General features: G+C 42.4%; 1 pseudogene; it reads right to left on the minus strand.

The window, feature by feature from the left end:
- Positions 1–287: 287 nt before the first annotated feature.
- LOC141082477 (small nucleolar RNA U3) lies at positions 288–382 on the minus strand (annotated as a pseudogene).
- Positions 383–21,629: the final 21,247 nt, after the last annotated feature.

The raw sequence follows: 21,629 nt of genomic DNA on the forward strand, positions 1-21,629 counted from the left end.
GGTTGATATACAAAAAAATCAATCCTTAAAAGATACTTTATTAACCAATCATTAAAAAGTTTTCAAAACTTCAAAAAACAGGCAAACAAAAATAGGCTTATTGCTGATTTTCAAAATCCAGCCACAAACACTAGAGAGTCGTTCCAATGTCAGGTAGAGGGTCACAAACCTATTTGTCCCTATAGGGCCCTATATCTCTCTCCTACCTGACAGCGGAGGTTGGCACCCTCTTGATACGCAAATGGCGCCCCCGCTCCTCGGCGGCTCTCCCTAATCACCCTGTTGACTCCTATCTAAATGACATCAGCTTGGAGTACAACAGATGGCCGGGGACAAAACTCAAGTCACACACTATAGAAATGATCCCTGATAGTATAGTCATAGTTTGTGGCTGGATTTTGAAAATCAGCAATAAGCCTATTTTTGTTTGCCTGTTTTTTGAAGTTTTGAAAACTTTTTAATGATTGGTTAATAAAGTATCTTTTAAGGATTGATTTTTTTGTATATGAGCCGTTGAATAATTAATCCAGAATTATATTTATTAAGAATTTTTGTTTTAACCCCTTCACGACCAATGACGCCACATAGGCGTCATAAAACCTGGTTCAAATCTGACCAGTGACGCCTATGTGGCGTCATGACTTCAAAGCCCCCCTGCGGGTCGGGTGACCGGGGTCACTGAAAGGTCACCCGACCCGCAGATACAGGGGGCTTTGTAATTCACCACAGGGGGCGTGGCTTCGCCCCCACGTGGCTACGATCGCTCTGATTGGCTGTTAAAAGTGAAACAGCCAATCAGAGCGATAGTAATATTTCATCAATGAAAATTGATGAAATATTACAATCCAGCCATGTCCGACGCTGCTGTAGCATCGGACATGGCTGGAGACACCGATTCCACCCCCCCCACCGGCGATCGCCCCCCCGCAACTGAATGACAGCGGCGATCTGCCGCCGCTGTCATCATCTGCCCCCCTCCCATTCCCTCTGCTCCCCGACAGCCTCCGATCCCCCCCTCACCCCCCCCGGTACCTCCTGAGTCCCCCTGTCCCTCCCGGTGTCCCTCGGGTCCGGATGATGGGCGCCGCCATCTTTGAAAATGGCGGGCGCATGCGCAGTGTGCCCGCCCGAATCTGCCGGCTGCAGATTCCATTCTTTCATTTTGATCACTCTCACAGTGATCAAAATGAAAGAAAAAGTAAATAAACCCCCCGATTATCACCCCCATAGGTAGGCATAACTAATAAAATAAAGAAAATATTTTTATTTTTATTTTTCCATTAGGGTTAGGGTTAGGGTTGAAAAGAGGGTTAGGGTTAGGGTTGAAAAGAGGGTTAGGGTTAGGGTTAAAAAGAGGGTTAGGGTTGAAAATAGGGTTAGGGTTGAAAAGAGGGTTAGGGTTAGGGTTGGAAAGAGGGTTAGGGTTGGAAAGAGGGTTAGGGTTAGGATTGGAAAGAGGGTTAGGGTTGGAAAGAGGGTTAGGGTTGGAAAGAGGGTTAGGGTTGGAAAGGGTTAGGGTTGGAAAGAGGGTTAGGGTTGGAATTAGGGTTAGGGTTGGAATTAGGGTTAGGCTTGTGGTTAAGGTTATGGTTAGGGTTGGGACTAGGGTTCGGGGTCTGTTGGGGTTAGGGTTATGGTTAGGGTTGGAATTAGGGTTAGGGATGTGTTGGGGTTAGGGCTGTGGTTAGGGGTGTGTTGGGGTTAGGGCTGGAGTTAGAATTGAGGGGTTTCCACTGTTTAGGCACATCAGGGGGTCACCAAACGCGACATGGTGCAACCATTGATTCCAGCCAATTTCGCGTTCAAAAAGTTAAACGGTGCTTCCTCCCTTCCAAGCCCCGACGTGTGCCCAAACAGTGGTTTACCCCAACATATGGGGTATCAGCGTACTCAGGAAAAATTGCACAACAACTTTGGGGGTCTAGTTTCTCCTGGTACCCTTGGGAAAATAAAAAATTGGGGGCTAAAAAAATATTTTTGTGGAAAATTTTTTTTTTTTAATTTTCACGTCTCTGCGTTATAAACTTCTGTGAAGCACTTGGGGGTCCAAAGTGCTCACCAGGCATCTAGATAAGTTACTTGGGAGGTCTAGTTTCCAAAATGGGGTCACTTGTGGGGGGTTTCTATTGTTTAGGCACATCAGGGGCTCTGCAAACGTAATGACGACCGCAGACCATTCCATCAAAGTCTGCATTTCAAAACGCCACTACTTCCATTCCGAGCCCTTACGTGTGCCCAAACAATAGTTCCCCCCCATATATGGGGCACCAGCGTACTCAGGACAAACTGTACAACAACTTTTGGGGTCCAATTTATCCTGCTACCCTTGTGAAAAAAAAAATTGCGGGCTAAAAATCATTTTTTTTGAGGAAAAAAAAATATTTTTTATTTTCACGTCTCTGCGTTATAAACTTCTGTGAAGCACTTGGGGGTTCAAGGTGCTCACCACACATCTAGATAAGTTCCTTAGGGGGTCTAGTTTCCAAAATGGGGTCACTTGTGGGGGGGTTCCACAGTTTAGGTACATCAGGGGTTCTGCAAATGTAACATGATGCCCGCAGACCATTCCATCAAAGTCAGCATTTCATAATGTCACTACTTCCCTTCCGAGCCCCGACGTGTACCCAAACAGTGGTCATCCCCCACATATGGGGTATCAGCGTACTCAGGACAAACTGGACAACAACTTTTGGGGTCCAATTTATCCTGCTACCCTTGTGAAAAAAAAAATTGCTAGCTAAAAATCATTTTTTTGAGGAAAAAAAAATATTTTTTATTTTCACGGCTCTGCGTTATAAACTTCTGTGAAGCACTTGGGGGTTCAAGGTGCTCACCACACATCTAGATAAGTTCCTTGGGGAGTCTAGTTTCCAAAATGGGGTCACTTGTGGGGGGGTTCCACAGTTTAGGTACATCAGGGGTTCTGCAAATGTAACATGATGCCCGCAGACCATTCAATCAAAGTCAGCATTTCATAATGTCACTACTTCCCTTCCGAGCCCCGACGTGTACCCAAACAGTGGTCCCCACCCACATATGAGGTATCAGCGTACTCAGGACAAACTGGACAACAACTTTTGGGGCCAATTTATCCTGCTACCCCTGTGAAAAAAAAATTGCTGGCTAAAAATCATTTTTTTTTGTGGAAAAAAAAATATTTTTTATTTTCACTGCTCTGTGTTATAAACTTTTGTGAAGCACTTGGGGGTTCAAAGTGCTCCCTACACGTCTAGATAAGTTCCTTAGGGGGTCTAGTCTCCAAAATGGGGTCACTTGTGGGGGGTTCCACAGTTTAGGTACATCAGGGGCTCTGCAAATGTAACATGACACCCGCAGACCATTCCATCAAAGTCAGCATTTCAAAATGTCACTACTTCCCTTCCGAGCCCCAATGTGTACCCAAACAGTGGTCCCCACCCACATATGGGGTAGCAGTGTACTCAGGACAAACTGGACAACAAATTTTGGGGTCTAATTTATCCTGGTACCCTTGTGAAAATAAAAAATTGCGCACTAAAAAATAATTTTTCACGGCTCTGTGTCATAAACTTTTGTGAAGCACTTGAGGGTTCAAGGTGCTCACTACACATCTAGATAAGTTCCTTAGGGGGTCTAGTTTCCAAAATGGGGTCATTTGAGGGGGAGCTCCAATGTTTAGGCATACAGGGGCTCTCCAAACACAACATGGTGTCCGCTAACGATTGGAAGTAATTTGCATTTCAAAAAGTCAAATGGCGCTCCTTCCCTTCTGAGCCCTGCCGTGTGCCCAAACAGTGGTTCCCCCCACATATGGGGTACCAGCCTACTCAGGACAAACTGGACAACAACTTTTTTGGTCCAATTTCTCCTGTTAGCCTTGTGAAAATTAAAAATAGTGTGCTAAAAATCATTTTTGAGGAAAAAAAAATATTTTTTATTTTCACTGCTCTGTGTTATAAACTTTTGTGAAGCACTTGGGGGTTCAAAGTGCTCCCTACACATCTAGATAAGTTCCTTAGGGGGTCTAGTTTCCAAAATGGGGTCACTTGTGGGGGAGCTCCAATGTTTAGGTGCACAGGGGCTCTCCAAATGCGACATGGTGTCCGATAACGATTGGAGCTAATTTTCCATTCAAAAAGTCAAATGGTGCTCCTTGCCTTCCGGGCCATGCCGTGCACCCAAACAGTGGTTTATGACCACATATGAGGTATCGGTGTACTCAGGAGAAATTGCTCAACAAATTTTAGGATCCATTTTATCCTGTTGCCCATGTGAAAATGAAAAAACTGAGGCTAAAAGAAAATTTTTGTGAAAAAAAAGTATTTTTTTTTTTTTACAGATCAATTTGTGAAGTACCTGGGGGTTCAAAGTGATCACTATGCATCTAGATAAGTTCCTTGGGGGGTCTAGTTTCCAAAATGGGGTCACTTGTGGAGGAGCTCCAATGTTTATGCACACAGGGGCTCTCCAAACACGACATGGCAACCGCTAAATATTCCAGCATATTTTCCATTCAAAAAGTCAAATGGCGCTCCTTCCCTTCTGAGCCGTGCCGTGCGCCCAAACAGTGGTTTATGACCACATATGAGGTATCGGTTTACTCAGGAGAAATTGCCCAACAAATTTTAGTATCCATTTTATCCTGTTTCCCATGTGAAAATGAAAAAATTGATGCTAAAAGAAAATTTTTGTTGGAAAAATTAAAATGTCCATTTTTTCTTTCCACATTGCTTTAGTTCCTGTGAAACACCTGAAGGGTTAATAATCTTCTTGAATGTAGTTTTGAGTAGCTTGAGGGGTGCAGTTTTTAGAATGGTGTCACTTTTGGGTATTTTCTGCCATATAGACCCCTCAAAGTGACTTTAAATGTGAGGTGGTCCCTAAAAAAAATGGTTTTGTAAATTTTATTGTAAAAATGAGAAATCGCTGGTCAACTTTTAACCCTTATAACTTCCTAACAAAAAAATATTTTGTTTCCAAAATTGTGCTGATGTAAAGTAGACATATGGGAAATGTTATTTATTAACTAATTTGTGTCACATAACTCTCTGGTTTAACAGAATAAAAATTCAAAATTTGAAAATTGCAAAATTTTCTAAATTTTCACCAAATTTCTGATTTTTTGACAAATAAACGCAAAAATTATCAACCTAAATTTACCACTAACATGAAGCTCAATATGTCACGAAAAAACAATCTCAGAATCGCTAGGATGCGTTGAAGCGTTCCTGAGTTATTACCTCATAAAGGGACACTGGTCAGAATTGCAAAAAATGGCCTGGTCATTAAGGTCAAAATAGGCTTGGTCATGAAGGGGTTAAAGGTTGGGAGCAATTTTTGGAGAGCACGATACTCTGGAGAATGATATCTGGGGCCCACCATACACTGGAGCATTCCAAAGGTGGACATCAGTCACTGGAGCAGCATTTACAGGGCCCATTATACACTGGAGCATTAGAAATGGGGCCCCTTATATATGGAGCATTATTTGGGCCCATAAGACATTGGAGCTTCATCCATGGTGAACAACATATACTGTAGCATTATGTGGAGCTCATCATATACTGTATCGAACATTATATGGGACCAATGATTCTGTATGGAGAAATATATGGGCCTCATTACTCTGTATGAGGGACTATGCGGTGGCCATAATACTGTATGGAGGAATATACTGTCCGTTTTTGGAGCTATTGGAGAATTTAAAATGGATATCAGTCATGTGATGTAAGAAGTGAAGTATTTTTCATTGTACTATACCGCTATTTCTCTGCCGTGTCAAAGGATCATGAATTGTGTCATGTGTTAAAGGAGCCCAGTGACACTCTTTGGCCCTGGGCCCATGAAAATCTGGAGCCAGCACTACCCCCCCCACAACTTTAGCCAAATAACCCCCAGTTTTCAATGCCTAACTATTATTATAAAGTAAATTAAGGTTGACAAGCTTAAGAAATAAGAATTGATGTTTTTGGCATTAAAATGGGCACTGTAGGTGTGTTTCCTGTCCTCCACTCCCTGCCGACTTTTCTTCCCCATTGACTTGCATTGGGTTTCGTGTTTCAGTCGGCCTTCGATTTTTCACAATAATCGGCCGATTTCGTTCGACCCGACTTTTGCGAAAGTCGGGTTTCATGAAACCCGACTCGACCCGAAGAAAGGCAAAGTCGCTCATCTCTACTTCTTACCCATGGTCTTACGAGACATTATACCTTAGTTCATAATAAAGATTTTAATAAGTTACAAATTATTCCTATTGATCATATCCCTACTCATATTCCAAATAGGATTCTGAAATTAAACAGGAAACAGGTATATTGGATCTATAAATTAAGAAGCCTCAAACCACAGGGTCTTCATGAGATCACAGAGGTTTTTATTTAATTTGTTAATAGAGGTTGTTATATGTATTTATTTATATTTTTTTGATATTTATGGAGGTCCTTTCATATTTATTTTTCTATGGGAGTTTATAAGGAATTTCACCATGAAATATCTGATGATTATTTAATTGTTATAAAAGATCTTATTCATGTTTTATAAGGGAAGTATTTTTAATGTGTTTTTAATATAATTATTTCCATCATACTCCTTTATGTCTAGTAGGCCCTTTAAATTTAGAGACTTTTTAAGTATAAGCGCTCCACAGTAATAGGATTAAACCGATGGTGCTGCGGTTAGAAAATGGGATGAGTGGGGGCGTGGCCTAGACTGTCATGGAGTAGGACGTGCAGTCTAAGATCTCCCGGCACATCCACCCTAAATCAACTGAAATCATAGCCCATCCAGGCTAAATCCTCTCAGAAATCTTCTCAGAGTCACTCAGGAGTGACACCCCAGGCCTTTGGAGCCCTATTTGCCAGTTCCTACGGACTTTTGAGGTCTGGTACGTGCGAGGCCTAACACTTACTGCGGGGCCTGTTGAGGCCTACGGGCCATACCCGGACTGTATTACTTGGGCTCAGATCCCACCTGAAGAATTGGGGTAGAATCCCCCTCAGCAATCATCCGAACCATCTTCGGCACGTAAAGAAGCTTATATCAGGCTTATTATAGCCCCCTCTAGGGATAGAGGATCCCGGACCTCAGGCTCCCTCCCTCAGCCCTGATTCGACCCCCCATCTGGGCCACGGCTCTCATAGGAGCTCCTAAAGAAGATTACCGCCTATTTCTGAGGTAACCGGAGACAAAGACGCTCATATAATAGTTCACAGAAAGATTTATTTCTTCAATTGACTATTAATTTTTGCTGACGGGCACTCAGGTGCTTTTATAGAAGAAAGAGAAAAAAAAAAAAAAAAAACCCACTGCGCAGGCGCGACATTCCCTGGCCGCGGCTGACACCGCCGAGCGGCTTGAGGCAATAGCGCGCGCCTGAAATTCAGACTTCGGCCGCCCGCGGCTGCATCTTCATTACGGTACGCCTTTCCTTCCCTCCTGCTTCCGCTACCTAACCTCCCGCGGTCAGAACAATTGTCCGGGACCTGCCTGGAAAATCCTGAGGAGCGAATCTGTGGCAGCGGTTTAGAGCCATATTTTCAAGCGCCTCGCGCAGGAGCACCTCCCCCCGGCTGATAAACCCGACTGCCGTAGCTACAGCGGCACGGGAAGGCATTGCCACTCACCGTCCCCACTGCAAATAGCTCCTGGGGTCCTCACCACCCCCACCACCACCAGGATATCCTCCTTCAATTGCGTTCTTAGCCCCCTCAGGGCTTATCGGGAGCCGCTCTCTCCTCTCTCAGAGCGGCTTCCTGATTCACAGCTGCGCACTCCACATACGCAATTTGCGTAAAATCCGGCATATCTTACGTCAAAGGAGCAGCCTTCTAATCCAGCTCCATAGTGCTGCTGGCTTCAACTCCCCACATAACGTAAATCACTGGTGGACTGCCCAGACGGTTTTTGCCATACATGAAATCAAACTAAAACAAAAGAGAATTAAAATAATAAACAAATAAACAAACAAATAAATAAACAAAATAATAATAATAAAAAAAAAAAAGGGGTGACGAAAGTCGCTGCCACCACTTCCCAACTCACCCTCATTGTCTCTGCAGCCTAGTTCTATTCATACCGATAAAATGAGTCAAAACAGATCAAACAGCCTCAAACAACCAAAAACTCCCTCCACAACTACTATGTCCGCCAAATTGGATAGAGACAAGAGACAATCATCTCACCCTTCCTCCGATTTGGGGAATACCATCAGTCCTACTAGATCCAGGACGCCCCACAAAATTACTGACTCCATGGATACATCAGCTTCCTCAAAAAGACGGAATCCGGGGGCTTGGAGTGAGAAACTTTCTTTTCTAAATGACCCCAAAAACGACATGGACAATGATTCTTGGGCTTCAACACCAAATACCAGCCCAGACAAATCCAGACCAAAACTGGACTCTCATGTTGAAACGAGCCATGACACCATCGAGGCTTATATGGCCTCACTGGCCGACAAAATTAATAATAACCTGAAGCTCACTCTAGAATCCACATTAGAGTCACAAATGAAAATCTTTAAGTCTACGTTTGAAACGTTTAATCAAAAACTGGAAAATCATGAATCCAGAATGGTGTCGTTAGAAAAACAAACAGAGATGTCTACAGACGAAAATCAGCAACTGAAGTCTGAACTCATAAGGCTGGAAAGAAAACTAGCAGATTTAGAAGACAGAAGTAGAAGGAATAACGTGAAAATCAGGGGCATCCCGGAATCTGTCACCCCTGCCAAGCTTGAGGAATATGTTCAAAAAGTCTTCAAGAAAATTGATCCGTCACTTATTCCCCAAGAGACAATTATCGATAGAATCCACAGATTACCAAAGCCGGCCCACCTACCCAAGGATACCCCGAGGGATACCATTCTTAGGATCCACTTCTTTCATATAAAAGAGAGGATTCAAAATACCATCAGGGACAATGGCGGCTTCCCAGAACCATTTTCCCATCTCAAGATATTTACAGATTTATCCAAAGCTACAATCGAAGGTAGGAAATCCTTCCAAGATATTACCATTCCCTTGAGGGATAATAACATACCATACAAGTGGGGATTTCCCCTTAAATTGTTGGTCCACCACAGTAGTAAAACTACTGCTATACTATCTGCGGAAGAAGGCCACAAGTTTCTCAAATCTATGAACATTAAACCTAGAAGCAAGCCTGCGGCGTCTCCGGACTCCAAATCTTCTACTTGATCTTCAGGGACTCATGGGTCTTGTTTAGGCCCAAGGAAATTCAACACAATAACACTTTATATATTATTATTATAATTATAGTTATGATAACTCTTCCTCCAGGCTCGATCCTTTGGAATACTATCTTTCAACAGGCCTATACTTTAGTAACACATCGAAAATGTTTACCTTATATATTGTTTAGTTATCAGTTGGACTCTAGGTTCGTCCACCTTTTACTTCCCTCGACTATTCTTGGATGAGCGTATTTCTCCCTTCAGAAGATGTCGCCGGGAAATCCTCACACGAACTTTCCCCCGAACTGAGCAGAGTTCGCCTTAGAATTCTGCTCCTGTTGGTCCCTATAAGTTTATTCTGACTAAACTTGTTGCTAATTTATCTTGTTTTTTCCTTTATTGTGTGTTTCAGTTGCAGCCAATACACCCTTGACCTTATCCATCTGAACCTAAACTTCTCCATCAGCCACAACCTCACCAAGAACAGCAGCATCACAGGTATCTTCTCAGCCACAAAACACCACACTGACAATGAAAATAAACCTGGCCACGTACAATGTCAGGGGCCTGAACAGCCCTAGAAAGCGTCATGTAATATATCATGAGACCAACAGGCTGGGTTCTGATGTTGTGTGTCTTCAGGAAACGAAATTTAAAAGAGGCGCTCACCCTAATTTTTCCCACAAAAACTTCCCCCACATATATGAATCATCGGGATTAAAGAAAAAGGCAGGAGTCCTTACTATGATAAAAAACTCCATCAACTTTAAATTCATTGAAGAACTAAGAGATGAGAAAGGCCATTATCACATCCTAGTTTGTAGCATCAATAACTCAATTTTTACTATTGTAAACGTCTACGTCCCCAACACGGGTCAAATTAGATTCTTAAATAAGCTTCTAAAGAAAATCAACCTAATAAAGAAGGGTTCCTTAATATTCGCAGGAGATTTTAACATGGTCCCAAATGGAAAATTGGATTCCTCCGCCCCCAATAGACATAAAACAGAAACGTTAAACAACTGGATTTATTACAACGAATTCTTTGACACTTTTCGTTGTCTAAACACGACCTCAATCGAGTATAGTCATTATTCGGATGTCCATCACACTGCTTCTCGTATTGACCTAATTTTAACAGATATTTTCTCACTTCCCAAATTTACTTCCATCTCTATCCACCCTAAAACGGTCTCTGACCACGCTCCAGTAGTAGCTACATTCACTGATGGCCCGGCCACCAACCAACAGTTCCTATGGAAATGCAACTCCTCATTACTCAATATTCCACACTATAATACAGAGATTACTACAGCCTTACGAAATTACTTCAAAGAAAATGATACTGAACTTTCCAGCCCTTTCACCTATTGGAATGCTCATAAGGCCGTTCTGCGAGGAATCCTAATCAGGATATCCTCGAGACATAAAAGGGCAAACAGGGAAAAAATAACAGATCTGCAGAATCAAATCAAAATCAAAGAAACCATGATAACCGACAATCCCAATTCAGATATTGACGTACGCTCAGAACTCTCCAGGTTAAGACAGGAGCTTAGGGCCTTGATTTTCTCGTTTCATGACTCAGCAGTTAAAAACCACCGCTTTAAACAATACCAGAATCTAAATCGGCCATCCCGCTATATGACTAACATCTTGAAAAGTTCTAGACGGAAAAACAGGATTGACACCATTCTCTCCACCAAAAATACCCCCTTGTCCCACCCACAGGACATAGCTAACTCCTTCGCTACATTCTATGAGAATCTCTACAACATCAATCAAAATTCCTCCCTCCCCTCTCCAAGTCATTCAGATATCACTTCTTTTCTAACCAAAATTAATCTCCCGAAACTAGATGAAGTTGACAAATCTACCCTATCATCTCCTTTCACTGAAAAAGAAATTCTAGATGCAATAAAGCACCTTAAAACCTTCAAAGCTCCCGGCCCTGACGGGTTTACGAATAATTACTATAAAACTTTTGCCGAAATCCTTGCACCCCACTTGACGAAAATTTTTAACACAGCTTCTACTTTGGGCTATTTCCCCAAGGAAATGCTCGAGGCCACCCTTATTCTTATCCCCAAACCCAATTCGGACACAACCCTCATGAAAAACTTTCGGCCAATTTCGTTAATAAATACAGACATCAAACTATATGCTAAATTATTATCAAACAGACTGAACTCCATACTCCCTAAGCTAATCAACAAAGATCAAATCGGGTTTATAATCAATAGACAATCTACAGACGGCACCAGAAGATTGATCAACCTTATGAAACTCATTAATACACATAAAACCAAATCCATTATAGTTTCTCTTGACGCCGAAAAGGCCTTCGACAGATTAAATTGGGACTACTTGTTCGCCACTCTAGCCAAATTTGGCTTTCATCATGAACTAATCACTAGCATTAGAGCATTATACACTGCACCATCGGCCAAAGTTTACGTTAACAATCACCTTTCAAAAGTCCTCCAAATATCCAATGGTACAAGGCAGGGTTGCCCGCTTTCCCCTCTACTGTTTGCCCTGGCAATTGAACACCTAGCTCAGTCTATCAGAGATAACCCGGATATTCATGGCATTTAAGCAGGTGATAAAGAATATAAAATATGCCTCTTCGCAGACGACATTCTCACCCTGTCAGATCCAATCAAATCAATTGTTAAAGTCCAAGAACTTCTGCTGAAGTTTTCGGACATTTCCTGTTTCAAAGTCAACGTTTCAAAATCCAAGATGCTATCCCTTCATTTAGACAGCGACCAAATTAACTCCATCAGCCGCTCTTGTCCTTGGAGCTGGACTTCAGACTACATTACATATTTGGGACTTAAATTTACCAATAATATCCCTTCCCTCATGCCTCTGAACCTAAAATCCCTTACAGAGACCATCTCAAAAGACCTAAAAATATATGGGGAGAAAAACCTCTCTTGGTGGGGTAAAATTATAACATTTAAAGCCTATATCCTCCCCAAAATAGTATATCTTTTTAGATCACTCCCTTTACCCATTTCCACCCCCGCCCTTACCAACCTTCAATCCATGACAAACAACTTTGTTTGGAACGGGAAAAAAGCCAGAGTTGCAAAAAATATTTTATATGGCAACAGGAGATTTGGTGGAGCTGGCCTTCCGAATATCTCAGCTTACTATTCCTCACTCCTTGTCAAAAACAGCCTCCCTTGGTGGTCAACCGAGGACCCTCCGGCATGGGTCAACATTGAAAAGGCGTTAAACAACAATAGGTCTCCTTCCCTTCTCGTCTTGGAGTCTATCCTTCTCAAAAAGGTACATTCCATCACGCATCCAATCTTCCGCGCAACACTAGAAGCTTGGGGTCTCTTAGCTAAACAACAAAAAGGCCTCACTAATACTGACCCGTTAGGACCTCTATCCCTTAACGTAATTGCGTCTCTTTTTCAGCTAGAACTGCCCTCCATCTGGTCCGACCATGGTGTCAAAAAATTAAAGGATCTTTGTGGACACAATCACATCTCTTCCTTTAGCGATATGAAACACAAGTTCAGTATCCCATCATCAGCATTTTATGACTATATTCAACTAAAAGAATTAGCAACTACACTTAGGAAGAAAGACGCTAAACCCTCTGAACCTTTCTTTAATCTCACTAACAACATAAACCATTGCCTTTTCTGGAGGGTTTCGTACATTTATATGTGGTTCAATAAGAGCCATGAATTCATCAAAACAAATAATATAATTAAGTGGGAGACGGAACTTGGGATAAGCCCAGGGGCAGCAGACTGGGAGCAGGCTTGTTCCTCCTCTATGTCTGCCACGTTATCTATGTCTCTTCTGGAAACCCATCAGAAAATCATCTCCCGTTGGTACTATACCCCAGCCAGACTAGCCAGGATATATCCAGAGATCTCCCCATTATGCTGGAGAGGATGCGGACAACACGGGAACCTTCTTCATATATTGTGGTTTTGTCCGGTGATCAAATCTCTTTGGAGAGCTATCTCTCTCCTAATAAACTCCCTTCTCCAAAAACCCATCACCCTCTCACCTCAACTGGCCTTGCTATCTATCACCCCACAAGAACTAAATCAAACTCTTCCCCCTTTAATATTTCATATCCTTCTTATTACCAAAAGTCCCTTAGCTTTTCATTGGAAACGACCGGACATTCCAACCATTGAAGATATAAGAGACAAAATCTCCCTACATAAATCTTTTGAACTAAAACTAGCCACTATTAACAATAATATTGGCCATTTCTCCCGCAAATGGTTCAGATGGATTGCATTATTTCCCTCAAGCTAACTCTACAGCAATTGCTGCACTGATACTTTGTTGTTTGTTCTTTTCTCTGTTCCAGAGATAATCTGGCGACTGTTAAACATATAGTTATAGTATTGTTCTGGTTATAAAATAACCCAGTTAATTATACTACACCGCTAATGTCTTGAAAATAAAAACTTGTTCGGACCATTTGGTCCTTCCCCCCCTTTTTTCCCTTCCCTCCTCACCCTCCCATCCCCTCCCTGAGACCCCTTTTTCCTCACTATTGTAAAACCCCTTAATAAAATTGGTTTGAAAAAGAAAATGGGATGAGTAACGCCAAGTATTTGTCCCCCTTGTTAGGTGTTCTTGGTCCTTCCTGATACATTTTACACCATAATTACATATAGAGCTTCACTCTCTCTTTTTCCCGCAGAGCGGGTAAGGGAAAGCCCGAAACACTGTTTTATCAATTTTTCGTACTCTATCTCCACTCAGAGAAATAGTAGTTCTACAGAGCATTAACCCTCTCCTCTTTCCAGACTGTCTGTGGACCCCAGTACAATTATATAAATGATTACTGGTATATATATATATTTTTCTAAGTTTGTTAATATTCCTCTCAGAAATATTTATATAGAACCAATCATTCCTTTGTCCTAAAGAAATCATCCCCTGACATGATTTGCTATCCTCAGGAGGTGTTAATATCACTGCTGAAGGAGTGAGTTTTTAAACTTTGGGATGTGACTTACACTGACACCGGTCGCTGTATAATCTGACTCTGTGCGGGAGATGTAACAGCCGTGTGGTATTGGGAGAAGCGCCGTGTGCTCCTCCTGCGGTGCGATCCTGAGCGTGTGCACAATATTGCGGGTGTGGAGCACATCGTCCTTCCCACTTTGCCACTGAGCTTTTACAGATGAGCGATTCCTTTTTTTTTTATAATAAGCCGAACCTGAGATTTAAAAAAAATGTATATTATTTTTTTATTAATAAAACATTTTTTTTTTAATTGATTAAAATTTAGATCCTTACAATTTGGAGAAAGAGAAACCAATCACAAACTAAAATGTTTCTATACTAATGCACAAAGCATGGGCAACAAACAAGGAGAATTGGAACTACTAACACAGGAAAAGAAATATGATGTCATTGGAATCACTGAAACTTGGTGGGACGATACACATGATTGGAATACAAGACTAGAAGGATACAACTTATTTGCAAGAAACAGACTTGATAAACGAGGAGGGGGTGTCGCATTGTATGTTAGAAATGCGTATATCTGCACAGAGATTGAAGCTTCAGAGACTGGGAGTTCTGTGGAAACTGTTTGGGTAAGAATACAAGGACAGAACAATGGAAAGGACACCATTGTAGGCATTTACTACAGGCCGCCTGTGCAAGCTGAAGATATGGATGAACTCTTTATGCATCAAATGGCCAAGTTCTCCAAAAAATATGACATAGTTGTCATGGGAGATTTCAACTATCCAGACATTTGTTGGGAATCTCTCTCAGGCAAAACTAACAGGTCAAGGAAATTCTTATCCTCTCTTGCTGACAACTTTATCTTCCAAAAGGTAAAGGAGAAAACAAGGGGAACTGCTACCTTGGATCTAATCCTTATAAACAGGGAGGAAATGGTTGAGGAGGTAAAAGTGGCTGGGACCCTAGGAGGTAGCGACCATGCTATTTTAGAATTTTGGATAACTAGAGGCGGAAGACCTGTGAAGACTCAGACGTCAAGGTTAGATTTCAGAAAGGCAGATTTTAAGGGATTCAGAAAGAGAATTGGAGGGATCCAATGGCTGGATATCCTTAAAGACAAAAATGTCCAGGAAGGATGGGAAATCTTGAAAAATGAAATTCTCAAAGCACAATTGTTAACAATTCCGAAAAGAGGGAAGAATAGGAAGCATTTAAGGAAACCAGGATGGATGAACACAGAACTTAAGCACATGCTAAAAAGGAAGCAAAAAATGTTTATAAAATGGAAAGAAGGAGGCATATCTAAAGAAGAATATAATGCTGTCTGCAGAACCTGCAAGGCACAAATCAGATTATCTAAAGCTGAAAATGAATTGAGGCTTGCAAGAGATGTCAAAAGCAATAATAAAGGATTTTGGGGATATGTCAAAAGTAAAAGAAAAGTCAAAGATGCTATAGGATTTTTACAGGATGAAAATGATGAAATGGTAAGACAGGATGTTGAGAAGGCTGAACTTTTAAATTCCTATTTTGCATCTGTTTTCTCTCAGAAAGGAAATGTAACATCAACTGTTATTCACTGTCCTATTAAGGGAATAGAAGAATCCAGGATATCTATAAACAGAAAGATAGTGAGGAAACACTTAGCTAACCTAAATGTATTCAAGTCTCCAGGTCCAGATGAATTACACCCCAGAGTACTGAAGGAGATAGCAGAAGAAATTTTTGAACCCCTCTCCATAATCTTTGAAAATTCTTGGCGAACAGGAGAAGTGCCAGAAGACTGGAGAAGAGCAAATGTTGTTCCTATCTTCAAAAAGGGGAAGAAGGTGGACCCAGGCAACTATAGGCCGGTGAGTCTGACTTCTATACCAGGAAAGATCTTTGAACAAATTATTAAACAACATGTATGTCAATACCTGGATAAGAATGAAGTGATTAAACAGAGTCAGCATGGGTTTGTAACTAATAAGTCATGTCAGACTAATTTAATTTCCTTCTATGATGGTATTACTGATTGGGTGGATCAAGGAAATGCTGTAGATATAGTATATCTTGACTTCAGCAAAGCATTTGACAAAGTCTCTCATACAATCCTTATTGAAAAAATGACTAAGTATGGAATGGACAAGGCAACTGTTAGGTGGATTCATAACTGGCTTAGTGATCGGACCCAAAGAGTGGTCGTAAATGGCTGCACATCCAGTTGGAAGAATGTCTCAAGTGGGGTACCACAGGGCTCTGTCCTGGGCCCTGTATTGTTCAACATCTTTATCAACGATTTAGATGAAGGAATTGAGGGTAAACTGATTAAATTTGCTGATGACACAAAGCTAGGAGGGATAGCTAATACTAGAGAAGAGAGAGAGAGGATTCAAAAAGATTTAAATAAACTGGAGAAGTGGGCAGCAACTAACAGAATGGTTTTTAACAGGGAGAAATGCAAAGTACTACATCTGGGCAATAAAAATGAAAAAAGCATATATAGAATGGGAGGAATAGGGCTAAGTGACAGCACATGTGAAAAAGACTTGGGTATACTAATAGATCACAGACTGAATATGAGTCAACAGTGTGATGCAGCAGCAAAAAAGGCAAATGCAATTCTAGGATGTATTAACAGAAGCATACAGTCTAGATCACGTGAAGTAATTATTTCCCTCTACTCCTCTTTGGTCAGACCTCATCTGGAATATTGTGTCCAATTTTGGGCACCACATTTTAAAAAAGACATCAACAAACTGGAGCAAGTTCAGAAAAGAGTGACCAGAATGGTGACCGGTCTGCAAACCCTGTCTTATGAGGAAAGGTTGCAGGATTTGGGAATGTTTAGTTTGCAAAAGAGAAGACTGAGAGGAGACTTAATAGCTGTCTACAAATATCTAAAGGGCTGTCACATTGTAGAAGGATCAACTTTATTCTCATTTGCACAAGGAAAGACTAGAAGCAATGGGATGAAGCTGAATGGGAGGAGACACAGATTAGATATTAGAAAAACTTTTTGACAGTTAGAGTGATCAATGAGTGGAACAGGCTGCCACGAGAAGTGGTGAGTTCTCCTTCAATGGAAGTCTTCAAACAGAGGCTGGACAGACATCTGACTGGGATGATTTAGCGAATCCTGCTTTGAGCAGGGGGTTGGACCAGATGGCCCAGGAGGTCCCTTCCAACTCTACGATTCTATGATTCTAATTTAATGTTTATCTAATGGTTTATTTCATCCTATGTCTCTTCCACATCGGATCCGCTTGCAGGAGCTTGTTAGTATAGCCGAGTGGTCTGATTGTCGGGCGGCAGAGCTGGAGGAAGCTGAGGCAGATCTCTAGGAGTTCGTGTCCGAGATTTGCTTTTCTTGCTCAGTATATATGTGTTTTTTATTTTTCCTTATTTTTTTCCTTTTGTTCAACAACCTGTGAAATTATAATAGACATGTGAATATAAGAACAGCTTCTAACTCTTACTATGAATATTTATACTTTCTGCTAACTATGAACTTTGACATCTGTCATCTGACTGGAGCTCATTTTTTTAAATCTGTGTGTACTTAATGCACCACCTGTGTATGCGTCATGTGGTATTTCCTGAAGAAGAGGTTCAAAAAACCTTGAAACGCGTAGAATAAACAACTCTCAAACGTTATTAACATTCTGGAAGTTCATCATTTGGGCAGCGCGGATGAAATCCATGTATTCCTTTGCAGAGTTATGGAAACTATTGAAGCAGGCCAAAAGTAAAAAAATGTTTTTAAAAATATTAAAAAAATAAAAAAATATAACAGTTCAAATCCCCACCCCTTTCGCACCATTCAAAATAAAACAAAAGAAAAATAAAACATACACAAGTTTGGTATCGCCACGTTCAGAATCGCCCGATCTATCCATAAAGAAAGGAACAACCCGATCACTAGACGGCGTAGTGAGAAAAAAAAGTCAGAATGCCAGAATTAAGGTTTTTTGGTCACCGCGACATTGAATTAAAATGCAATAATGGATGATGAAAAGATCGTATCTGCACCAAAATGGGATCAATAAAAACATCAGCTGGGCGCGCAAGCAATAAGCCCTCACCCAAACCAAGATCATGAAAATGGAGCAATTTTTTTCCAACAATTTATGGATTTTTTTACCACTTAAATACAAAAGAACTGAGACCTGTTTGGTGTCTATGACCTTGTAATGACTTGGAGAATGTAATGGCAGGGCAGTCTTAGCATTTGGTGAATATGGTAAAAAGAAAATCCAAAAAAAGTTGTGGCATTACACTTTGTTTGCAATTTCACCGCCCTTGGAATTTTTTTCCCATTTTTGAGTACACGATATGGTAAAACCAATGATGTCGTTCCAAAGCACAACTTGTCCAGCAACAAACAAGCCCTCACATGGCCATACTGACGGAAACATAAAAAAGTTATGGCTGTGGGAAGAAGGGGGGCGAAAAACAGAAACGCAAAAACGAAAAAGGGCAAGGTCTCTAAGGGGTTAACAAACCCTATTTTTCCTTCCCCAATCTCCTCCTTAACCCTTTCTCCCCTTTATTCTGCCTCTCTCTTTCATGACTTTACATTTCTCTTTTTGCTGTTGTTTGGTTCTTGTCTGTATTACTGGGTATTTATAATCTGTCGCCCCTTTTTCTTTACCCCATTTATGTAAATAAATCCTTAATAAAAACTACTTTACCATAAAAGGCGCCCGCTGTGCGCCCAAGGACGCGGCTGATCTGTGCCGATTTGGGCCTTTTTCTTCTCTTCTATGTGTCTAAAATCGCAGGTAAAAAACTGCAGAAACTTTATTAAGTGCAGAATCAAAGCTTTTCTGTCCTCTAAAAAGCGCATTAAAACCGCGGCTTCACCTCTGCACCAAGAACGCATCAAATAAGGGGGAGAAGATTGTTATTGTAGATGGTGCGGATCCTGCAGAAAACAAAAACACCCTATTTTTGCAGTGTGTGAACACGGCCTTACAGACACAAATAAGCCGGGTGTCGTATAGTGACGCTACATAAAGAGGAGAACGTTCTGGAGGCTCCGACTGTGAATGACGGCACAAAAAATAATCCCCAGGTCCCACGCACGCTGGACCAGAGAGCCATGAATCCATCTGCTCATCTCTAGTCCCAACTGTCCCGGATACAGCGGTCAGTCCCGGATTTGGGTCTACACCCTGCAGTCTCAGGCGTCTGCTGAATTTTCCTCACTACCAGTGTCCCTCTGATAACTCCTCCTGCCGGGGGAGAAAGCAGTGGTAAATGGCCGTGGATTAGGGTGATGCCAAAATTTGCTGCTATGCGCGTCGCATGATCTGTGCCTCTTTCTGTGCTTCAAAAGTTGTGAGGTGTGCACAGTTACTTGGTGTAACATTGGTGGATGTGGACCCACTGCACCATCGGCCAGGCTTACTCTAAAGAGGTCTAACTAGGTGTCCACCAGGACTTCACTAGAGCTACTGGTGCAGAGGATAGGCTGGACAGCCGGTAGACACCAGGAACTACTCCAGGGTAGTCCCCAAGACTACCTCAGCTGATTGGTGGGTCAGAGACTCGAGTGTGAGGTACAACAGGCAAAGTGAACTGCCTAGGAATCAACATCAAGCAGAGGGCGGATGGTGGAGCTGCCTAATATAGGACCTGCCAGCATGGGATAGGCTGGGGAACCTAATCTGTGAAGGACACAGCAGGGTTAAATTCCTGTACAGACTGGCCAATCTCCCTAAGGCTAAAAGGAAAGAACATGCTGATGTGGCACTCCTGAGGCTCAGCCGCCACAGAGGTACTGCACCTCCTCCTGAGGCGTGGTACCCCACCATTCAGGTAAGGTGGAAACTCCTGACCACACTCCAACACCTGCACCCCACACCACAAAGTAGTTTAGCAAAGCACCTTCGGCGGCTCCCTGCTTGGAGTGTAGCAAAGCACCCATTGGTGGCTCCCTGCTTGGAACACGAAACGTGCTGGGTGGAGTTTAGTTTACATTAGAGAGAGCGGGGAGAGTTTGGGAGAGGAGTCAGTTGTTGAGTAAGGAAAGAGAAGAAGATCCCCGGAGAGAGGGATAGATGGATGGAAGTGCTGCAGCATATCCCAGTGACCTGGGTCTGCTGGCACGGGAAAGGAAGAGACAGAGAGCAACATAGACTGAAAGCCTGATTTTCCATAGAAAGAAAGATTAGTACGGAACGTGAGGAGTAAAAGAGAACAGAGGACGTGGGTTAGAAGAGAACCCTTCCTAGAAGTTCTAAGCGCAAGGCCGGGGCCCGGTCCCCGAGGTTGCATGGATACTAATGGTCCTGCAGCAGACACCGGAGGAATAGAAGGAGTGACTGCTTTATTCCCACACAAGACTTGGGGGCACAACAGCAACTGGATAGTGAGCCGGGACTTAGTAGCAAGGAGTCCCCGAAGCAGGCTACAGCTGCCTGCTGTACCAGTAGAGTTCATAAGAACATCGGACAGGAGGAACTCCAGTGTAACTCAGTACTAGGAGTACTTCATTTAAAGGCGCTATAAGAGGAGACGTTTAGAAAGGCACATGTTGGCGGAGTGTTGGAAAGGAGTATTCCATCTGGCCTGGAGGACACGGCACAGAGGCAGGCACCTGTTTGTACCACAGACTGTGAGTAAAGCTTTGGAACTACATGCCCTGGTGTCCTCTACTCATTCCCGCATCACACACACCTGGCACCGCTGCATCCCTGTGCCTACACTGCACCATTCCTGCAACGCGTCTCTACACTGCCCTGGGACTACAGCCCTGCCTGTGGAGGGCTATAACATCACTGCTGCACCACACCATCTGTCCCAGAGGATCTGTCTGCAGTGTCGGCTTACATCTCTATTGCCGAACGCCACAGGTGGCGTCACGAATCACTCATAAACTTTCATCACTCTAAGCACACTGCAACAACTCCTTTTACAATGGGCGCCCAGGGCCATGGGCTGGGTCCCAGCTGCCGTGACATCTCCCATTGAAGCTCATCGGGCCCGGTACCGAGTACCCCACAGCCCTGAGAGGGCGACCCAACTTTGGTGTCACGAACAGGATGATGAAATCCGATGCCATCGGGTTCTGTGTGCCTAAGACTCAAATCTTTTGAAATGTGCAGAAGACCCAATTTAATAGACTGTAAAATGAACGCTAAGGCTAAGTGCACACGTTGCAGAAAATTTCTGCACAAAAACCTGAATCCCTTCCCAGAAACCGCACCTATTTTTCCGCGGCGGTTTTTGCGCGTTTTTTGCGCGGTTTTGATGCATTTTTGATGCGTTTTTTACCGCAGCGGTTTCTAAAAGCATGGGAGAAGCCTAAACCGCGGAAAAAAACGCAAAATTAATGTGCATGCTGCGGTTTTTACCGCGATGTGGTTTTTTCGCGGTAAAAAACGCATCAATGTGCACAAAAAGTGCAAAATGCATAGAAATGACTGTGCACCTTATTTTCAGCAGTTTTATAGCGGTTTTATAGTGAAAACCGCTAAAAAAATGCTGTGTGTGAACA

Source organism: Dendrobates tinctorius, unplaced genomic scaffold, assembly GCF_039654945.1.
Source record: "Dendrobates tinctorius isolate UK_male_01 unplaced genomic scaffold, ASM3965494v1 ptg000017l, whole genome shotgun sequence".
Lineage (NCBI taxonomy): Eukaryota > Metazoa > Chordata > Amphibia > Anura > Dendrobatidae > Dendrobates > Dendrobates tinctorius.